Source organism: Puma concolor, chromosome E1 (assembly GCF_028749965.1).
Source record: "Puma concolor isolate L17-30 chromosome E1, mPumCon1.1.hap2, whole genome shotgun sequence".
Lineage (NCBI taxonomy): Eukaryota > Metazoa > Chordata > Mammalia > Carnivora > Felidae > Puma > Puma concolor.
The window spans coordinates 23,532,926-23,539,923 of NC_141680.1; the positions used below are offsets into that span (position 1 = coordinate 23,532,926).

The 6,998-nt window shown below is 43.2% G+C and overlaps 1 pseudogene; it reads left to right on the plus strand.

Moving 5' to 3' along the window:
* Window positions 1-2,244: 2,244 nt before the first annotated feature.
* On the plus strand, window positions 2,245-2,789 carry LOC147574199 (splicing factor U2AF 26 kDa subunit pseudogene; annotated as a pseudogene).
* Window positions 2,790-6,998: the final 4,209 nt, after the last annotated feature.

Below are 6,998 nucleotides of genomic sequence, written 5' to 3' on the forward strand. Positions count from 1 at the left end.
CTTTTTGAGTTACACTTCTCTCTGTAGATATAATTACATATATTACCTTGAACTTCACAGCTTTCCATAGGAGACCGTGCATTCAGGCTCTTTTCTCTGAGCCATTTGGTCCACTGAAAGGATTTGTTTGCTGTCAACTAAGTTGACTCAGAGGCTTCAGTCAGAGGCTTAATGGCCACTTCCATCTTTACCAACCCCAGAAGCGTCTCAGATTTCTTTATTAGTTAGAGATGAGACACATTTGCAACTGTCTACCTCCGAATGTCCATAAATGTCTATATTCTCTATTTTCTTTCCTTCTTGCTTGTAACAAAGTAAAACAAGTAAATGCTTTCCTAAGCACACTAGGGTTTTTTTCCATCTCTGTTAAGTTATTCAAGAGCAACCAAGGAGAATTACTAACACCTGTTTCCTGATCTCTTCCCCAAAGTGCAGAGACCTACTTAACCCATTATCTTTATTCTAAGGTATTGAAGATGACTGTTTTATCAAATATTTAACTATTACATGACATAGGTTGCCATCTTCCCAGGCTGCAGTCATACTTTTTCACTGCACACAGCTTGGGCCTGGAAACGAAGCCACATATTTTAGTGTTTTGTTGTTGTTGTTTTGCAGGATTCCCCCTAAGCACCAATTTCTGTATCAGTCTGAGCAAGCCAGGTTTTGCTGTAGTAACTAATTATCCCAAAAGTTTCAGTGACTTAAAACACCAAAAGGAAATTTGGCTGTATACTTCCTTTTTTTTTTTATGCCCAAACTCATGAAATTCTATGCTTTAAACATGTGCAGTTTAACGTTTGTGAATTATCCCTCAAGACAGCTGTCTTTAAAAAGCAAACATATGAAGAAATAGACCGTGGGCTCCCTGTGGGTGACTCTCACTGAAGGTGAGATCTTCCCTTTGAGATTGACGCACCCAGAACCCCCAAAGCCGGGAGTGCTTTTAAATTCCCCGCGGAGAAACAGAGGCGGGGCCTGAGGTCCCGCCCTTTTCTGAAAGCTCAGATTCCGCCAAGTGCAGTAGCCCTAGGTCGCCTCCCCCTCGGAGTGGCTGCCACCGCAGGCGAGGGGCAGCCACGCAAACTGAGGGTCAGTCCCGGAAACTGAGGCTCAGATCAGGAAAGAGACTGGACGGCACCACGAGTGGCCACCCCGGGGAGGATGAAGGTAAAAATGATTCTTACAGGAGCACGTGGGTGGCTCAGAGGTTAAGCGTGGGACTGGGCTCAGGTCAAGAGGGTTCCAGCCCCGCCTGGGACTGTGCGCTGACTGTGCGGAGCCTGCTTGGATTTTCTCTCTCTCCCTCTCTCTGCGCCTCCCTCTCTCGTGCTCTCTCTCTCTCAAGATAAATAAACTTAAAAAAAAAATTTTTTTTTAAGAATGATTCGTTACATTTTTATTATGAAATATTTCAGATGTACAAAAAGGCTACGGTCACCTGTGTACTATGACCCGTCCTAAAGAAGGATACATTACTACAGCTGAAGAGTCCTGTATATTCCCTCCACGCCTCTTTTCCACCCTCCCTCCCCTCCCCTCTGAAGACCATCTCCCCTCCTCTCCCTCCCTCTCCTTTCTCCGTTCACAAGCCATCCTTCTTATTCAGTGGCGATAGTATCTGACCTAGTAGCCAAGTGTAGTTATTTTGGAAGTTCCAAAGCGATCCAAACGTCTGGCACGTGACTTCCTTGCTTCTTGAGTTCACCCCGCGGAAAATCAAGGACAAGATACATAATCCGTTTGTATGCTTCAACTCCATGAAACAGTTTTATCAAAGGGGATACCTTGGGGCTCCTGGGTGGCTCAGTGGGTTAAAGCATCAGACTTCAGTTCAGGTCATGATCTCACAGTTCGTGAGTTCCAGCCCCTAGTGGGTCTCTGTGCTGACAGCTCAGAGCCTGGAGCCTGCTTCCATTTCTGTGTTTCCCTCTCTCTCTCTGTCCCCCCCCCCCCCCATTCTCTGTCTCTCTGTGTCTCTCAAAAATGCATAAATATTTTAAAAAATTAAAAAGATTCTGTGTCTCCCTCTCTCTCTCTGCCCTTCCCCTGCTTGTGCTCTCTCTTTCTCAAAAATAAACATTGAATTTTTAAAAAAAATTTAAAAAGAAACAAAACAAAAGGGATACCATAATTAGAAGCATTACATCAAATTCTCTTGTATTTATTTTACCAAATGATACTAAAGTCTTCTAAATCTCCACCGAAGTATTAGTAAGACAGAGTTGGAGGGTTTGGGTAAAAATGGCTGAATATTTAGCTTCGATATGCAGGACAGAGACGGACCAGGGTCTGTGCTCCCGGCTGCACAGCAAACTGACTTTCAGCCTGCCCACAGTGTTGCTTAACCTGTACAGGAATCCACAGAACACGGCCCAAACCACGGACCGACTGCACTGTTACAGGAGTGACGTGCAGGCACTAGAACCCTAGGATGACTTCTCTGAGGAAGTGTTCCCGGAGCTGCAGGAGAAGTAGGCAGAGATGGAAGAGATAAATGTGTGCTGAGGGGCAGGGGGAGGGGACCACCTCGAGGGCTATGTCTAGGCGAAGTTTCCACGGCTAGAGAACGAGGCAGCACAGACAGGGGCTGAAGTCAATAACCGCTGGTTCAACTGGCTGCCCATGCTTCATGGGGAGCTGTCTCCTGTCAACGACTTCCTGGGAGTCTCCCTGTAGGCAGTATGGGGGCGGGGGGCATGTGCCCACAGTGGCTTCTGCAACTTCAGGCACCTGTGGCCCACCCAGCTCCCAGAACCTGTATGGGAGGGGACCCAGGCACAGACTAGCCTTGAGACCATCCCAAGACCAGTGCCTAAGTCTGAACTCCCAAACCAGCTGGAACTCCAACCCCCCCCCCCCAACCCAAGATCAATCTGGATCTCCAATCCAGAGATCAGTCCCTGTGCACCTGTCCTGATACCACCCAGGAACTCTGGCCCCCCTCAAGGTCCCATACTGACCACTGTCCCTGAGAAAGAAACGGATAAGTGCATGGCTGCTTCTGAGACTCTGGCTGCCTTGATCTCCACCCCTAATAGGACAAATGTTCCTGGCCAGGAGCCCTCCTGAGAGCTCCCTTAACTCCCCTGTGCCACCCTCCCCAGCTCCAGGGCTCCAGGATGTAATCTGTTCAACACAGGGAACTTCTCTTACCATCCCTCTCCCAGTTCCGTACCGAGGGTTTAAAAAAAGAGGATTAGTAAAGAAGACATTCTCAAATTTTTAAAGTGCTACTAATTTCTGGCCTAAAGTTCATTTAAATATATTGTCTCCTTATCAGCAATAAGATCATACTTCCAAAGTCGGATTTTCCTATTTCTCAATTCAAAAGTTTTTAGAGAGAGAAATGCTTTACATTAGATGGAATGTTGTTTAAATTTTATTCTTGTTTCTACATTTGTGTCTACAATCATGTAGAAACATTTTGTTTCTGTATTTCTTGTTTCTACATCATGTTTATTCTATTCTGAGTGTAGTACTTACCTTTAAATATTTTTTCTCAATTTTAACTTTTTTCAAGTAGAAAACATTATAAAATTCAGGCTTCTGAAGATTAAATTAGCTAATGCATTTAATGTATTTGTGTAAGTTTCAGAGAGTCATGTTTATAGGGTGACCAGTGAGCTTATCTCCTTATTTTCTCCATGCCTACAGAGTGTTTCTTAAAGGGTTGACATATTTAAAGGATTGGAGATTTTGGCTTAATTTCCTTTTTTTTTTCTTCCTGGAAATCTTAGAGTCCCCTCTATTAGATTCATATAAGCACTTAGTAATATGTCAAAACTGACCAATATAGGACCACAGGATTTGAGGATATTCATGCCTCTTTATTTTCTAATATCTTCTGAAGCTAGGCTATTTTCAAAGGAAACTACTTCCCTTAGCTATCCTTAGCATATCCTTAGCACTTCACAAGGAACAAACAGCTTTCTCAACTATAATACTTCATTTCAGAAATGTTGGGGTTCCCACTGGGGCATAGAATTCCCCAGGATTCCTGATTGCATTTATCAGTTCCCTAGCAGTATAGGAAAACTCAGTCCATCAGGTCTCAATATTCTTAAAGCAAGACACTCCAACCATTCCGGAAAAGGCAAAATAATGGAGATACTGAAAAGATCAATGGTTGTTCACAGTTTGGGAGGAGGGAGTGCTGTGGGGAAGAAGAGGTGGGATACAGGGATTTTTAGGACAGTGAAACTGTTCTGCATGATACTCTAATGGTGGCTATGTGTCATTATACCTCTGTCAAAACCCCGCAGAATGTCCAGCACAGAGAGCAGACCCTAATGTAAACTATGGACCTTACTTAGCAATAATGAATCAATATTGGCTCAGCCCTTATAAAAAATGTACCACACTAAGGCAAGGTGTTATTAATAGGGGAAACTGGAAGGGGAGCAAGGAGGCATGTGGGAACTCTTGGTACTTTCTGCTCAATACTTTCCTAGAACTACTTTGAAACATAATGTATTAATTTTGAAAGCTCCAGGTAGAGGGGCACCTGGGTGACTCAGTCAGTTAAGCATCCAACTGTGACTCAGGTCACGATCTCACAGATGGTGATTTCCAGCTTAGGTGGGGCTCTGTGCTGACAGCTCAGTCTGGAGCTTGCTTCAGATTCTGTGTCTCCCTTTCTCTCTGCCCCTCCCTCACTCCTGCTCTCTCTCTCTCTCTCTCTCTCTCTCTCTGTGGAAAATAAAGCAAACTTTAAATGTTTTTAATAAATAAATATTTAAAAATATAGAAAAATTAAAATATAAAACTCCAGTTGGAAAAAGAACAGGAGATATGAAGAGACATTTCATCAAAGAAGATGTACATGGCAAATAAACACACGGAAAGACATGCAACATCACCAGCCATTGGGAAATGCAAATTAACGCCACAGTTGGCTATCACTGTGCACCTATACGAATGGCTAAGGTAAGCATCATCAGCACTAACAGCTAGTGAAGGCACAGAGGAACCGGATCTCTCATACATCACTCACGGGAATGTGAAATGGTACAACCACTCGGGACAAGCCTCTTTGTTTGAAAACTGTGCATTTATTTATTTGTTTATTTATGAGAGAAAGAGAGGAGTGCATGCAGAATGAGGGAGGGACAGAGAAAGAGAGACAGAGGGAGACAGTGAATCCAAAGCAGGCTCTGAGCTGTCAGCAGGGAGTCTGATGCAGGACAAACTGCAAGATCATGACCTGAGCTGAAATCAGATGCTCAACTGACTAAGCCACCGAGGTGGCCCTAGAAAAGTTTCTGGAAAAATGAAATATGGGCTTACCATAGAACCCAGCAATGGCACTCCTGGGTATTTATCCCAGAGAAATGAAAATCTATGCCCACCCGAACCCTGTGCATAATTCTTTACAGCAGCTCTACCTGTAATAGATTCAAACTAGAAGGAATCAATTCAAACTAGAAGTCCCTCAATAGGTGAATAGTTCAACAAAGTCTGGTGCATCCATACCATGAAATACCACACACAAGTAAAAAGGAAAAACTATTGATGGACATAACTGGAGAAATCCTAAAGGTATTATACTGAGTGAGAAGTCACATACTTTATGAATCAGTTCATATAACATTCTTGAAATTACACACTTCTAGAGACAGAAAAAAGATGAGTGGTTCAGGGTTTAGCGATGGTGGGACAGGGAGATGGATGTATATGAGTATCAAGGAGTAGCATAAGGGAGATCTTTGTGGTGGAATTGTTCTTGATGAGGGCAGTAGGTACCCAAATCACAATAAACCTATACCATTGTACCAATGGCAATTTCCTGGTGTGGCACATGGAACTATAATGACAGAAGATGTAACTATTGGAAGAATCTAAAAGGCACACAGGACCTCTCTCCACGATCTCTGAAACTTCCTGTGAATATGTAGTTATTTCCAAATAAAAAGTTCTTTTAAAGACAAGTATAAGTGGAAAGGATATATTTGCAACACAGAAATGACGGTATTAGCATCAGAATATACAAGAAATGCCTACAAATAAAAAGATTAAAACAAGCAATCCAATAGGAGCATGGGAAAAGATTTGAACAAACTGCAGAGGAGACAAAACTGACCAATGAATATAAGAGAAGATGCTCAGCCTCGGAGGAATTGGAGAAATGGAAGGGACGACTGAGGAGTTGTCATTTTATTCCCTTCAGATTGGCAAACGTTTGTAAACCTGGCAACATGAAATGTTGACCAAGATGTAGGGAAGTTGGAACCCTGATTCATTATTGGTAGCAGTATAAAATGGTGCAACATTGTGGAGAGAAGTTGGTAGTAAACTCAACATGTACATAAGCTTTGACCCATCAGTTACACACTTTGGCTTATATTTTTCCTGTTGGTTTATACCTTAGTAAAAAAAACAAAAACAAAAACAAAAACACACACGTCAATATTGTGCACGTGGAGACAAGAGCAGTCATTTTAGCACTGTGTGGAACACCAAATTTTGGAAATAGCTTAACCATCCATCAATAATATACACTATATATACAATAATATTTATTGGGGGAATATTAGGAATGAGTTTAAGAGAATAAACTAGGGGCGCCTGGGTGGCTCGGTCGGTTAAGCGTCCGACTTTGGCTCAGGTCACGATCTCACGGTCCGTGAGTTCAAGCCCCGCGTCGGGCTCTGTGCTGACAGCTCGGAGCCTGGAGCCTGTTTCAGATTCTGTGTCTCCCTCTCTCTCTGCCCCTCCTCTGTTCATGCTCTGCCTCTCTGTGTCTCAAAAATAAATAAACGTTAAAAAAAAAGAATAAACTATAACACACACATTGACATAGATGTGAGAAACAATATTGAGTTCAAACGAGTCTCAGAACTGTACATATAGAATTGTAGCTTTTTTTTTGCTGGGGGAGAGAGAGAGTGGAGGAGAGGGGCAGAGGGAGAGAGAGGATCTTAGGCAGGCTCCACACTGATCTTGGAGCCGAGGCTCAGTGCGGAGCCTTGTGGGCTCCACCTGGGGCTCACCAAGGG